The 2,464-nt window shown below is 43.7% G+C and overlaps 1 pseudogene; it reads left to right on the forward strand.

Annotated features, from left to right (window-relative positions):
• The first annotated feature begins 1,431 nt into the window (after positions 1–1,431).
• LOC117904007 lies at positions 1,432–2,097 on the forward strand (annotated as a pseudogene).
• Positions 2,098–2,464: the final 367 nt, after the last annotated feature.

A 2,464-nucleotide genomic window follows, 5' to 3' on the forward strand; every position in this document is an offset into this window, starting at 1 on the left:
GGTTGTCGCTTTGGACTGAGTAGACTCATTATTGGAGTCAAGCCAGTGATGACGAATTGAGGTATAGATTATGGGCTCTGTTAGCGTCCTCTCAATAGCAAAGATGGATGGGTATTGGAGAATTGTGAATGAGCAATACACGAATAATGTTCTGAATATGCTTCCGCACAATTGTGTTGAACGATTGGTCATTAGATGCATTTACTGGTGGCTTGTCTCACCTGCACCCTCATGACCTTGCTTCTGTTAGTGTGGGGGTTTCCAAATGGCAACTAAAAGAGAAAATGAACAAGCACCATGCCCACCACCTTCCTTCATACCTACTGCCCTTTTCCATACCCATATATACCACCACCTATATCCTCATTTTCCAATACCCCTTAAATCTGTTTCCCTCACCACCTTCCATTACCGGTTTCGCCATGCATTCCCCCACCCATTCGTTTTCCGTTCTCCATGAACTTGAGCCACCATGTAAACGCCTTGCCGCTCATCTCTCCGTCCCTTACTCTCATTACCTACAATTCATCTCACACGAACTCATCACTTTGCCGAACTCATTACCATATTCATCTCTCTATCTTTCTTACCAACCATGCCCCTCTAATCTCACCACCTTCCTCTCTCTCTACATCCTCATATCCATTTTCCAACCATCCCACTAACCCTTCCTCATACTATGTCCCTACTATCCATGCCACCCATGAAAAGGGTCATTAACCCATTTTTCTCACTTTCTCTCACTACCCAACTTACCCATATCATCATACTTACCATACCCGTTTCCTCACCATTCTTCCACCCCATGCCCGTATTCTCCTATGCCATCCGCCCTCACCACCCATCAAAACCACCCTTCTCTCATTTTTATTATTTCTTTCACGTGCATGGAGCCCCATGCACACGACTACCCCAATCACCCTCCATGCTTGCTTAACCTATCTCCTCATGTCGTTCATCCCCCACTCGCTCATTGTCATCATTTCCATGTGCATGAAGCCCCATGCATGTGGCCACCTCCATTCCATACCCATTTATCTTTCATGCATGCACGCCCGTCATACCCATTTCCTCCTCATACCCGTCATTGACAGTCGATATCATCACCATGCACACAACTCCATTTCTTTTTTCCACCGCTTCCCCCATTCCATTCCATCACTCGTGACCCGCAGTCTTCACACCCATCACTATTCGCACCCGTGTTCTACAGGATCAGTAATGAAGGTGGTGTCTTGCCTCAGCATCAATAATGCAGCCTCTATAACGTCTAGTTTTCCTTTTTAGCCCATTGCTCACACACACGAGCGAAGACATTGCGTTTCAGAACTGGAAGATGGATTGTTAATTGATATGAGCGCGCTTCTTGTGTCTGAGAAAGAAATTGATATGTTTTCTCATACCATAACCGATTGGAACAGAAGTAGAGAGATGTCGTCATGGTTGATACTTCAGGTACGACCTGAGATATTCTACAGTGACACCGAAGCTCGCAGGTATGTTTCCTCTTCTTGGATCATCGAAATTCAGGCCAAGCTCTCAGAAAGAGCATCAGAGCTACTTGCTTTGCCCGATAATGGAGTTTCCAGATTATTCATTGACATCGATTGTGGACTTGGACTTTGTGGGGACGCGCTATCAAAGAAAAGACACCAGTGGATTGGTTTAGATATCTCAGAGTCAGGGCATACTATTGCATCAATGTGTGACGTTGATTCATCGCTTGGAGACGTGGGTCAAGGTTTAGGACTTTGACTAGAAGTCATTGAAGGTACTAACAACATCTCAACCGTTCAGTGGGTATGCAATGTTGACAAGTCCTTACACGAGTTGCAATAGAGATTAAAGGTTTACTTTGCATCATCATGTAGATATTCAGCAGAGGTAGTGAGAGCAGTGCTCCAAATATATCTTGAAATGTTGCCTAATGTGAGTTCAATCTTGGGTTTGCATGCTGGATTTTCTGGTGGTGTGGTTGTCGATTATCCGCATAGAACTAAGAGTAAAAAGGAGTACTTTGTCTTCATTGTTGGCCCATCCTCACTGAGCACAACTATCCTAGAAACGAAAGTTGAGGAAGCAGCAAAAACGTCATAATGTGGAATCAAAATTGAGTGTCTGCATTGGGCAGTGCACCTCCCAGTTGGGGATCACTTTCCTTAGTGACAGTCTATCTCAACCCGGTGCCTATGTGCATGCCGGTTTCCAATATGCATGGCCACCTATGCATGGCCCTATTTTAGGCCACGTGTCGCCTCTCCTTATGGCTTCATCTTTGATACATAATAATAATAATAATAAGTAATGATTTTTTAAACTCCATTTTGCATATGATATTCTAAATTCTAATTTTCCAAGTAATTCCAACTCTTCCGTTTTCCATCCATAGCATTTTTTTTAGGTTCATTAATTGTGCATTAACCCCATTTTTTTATAACGCATTATGGCTTGTTGCCAAGGTACA

This window comes from Vitis riparia, chromosome 17 (assembly GCF_004353265.1).
Source record: "Vitis riparia cultivar Riparia Gloire de Montpellier isolate 1030 chromosome 17, EGFV_Vit.rip_1.0, whole genome shotgun sequence".
NCBI lineage: Eukaryota > Viridiplantae > Streptophyta > Magnoliopsida > Vitales > Vitaceae > Vitis > Vitis riparia.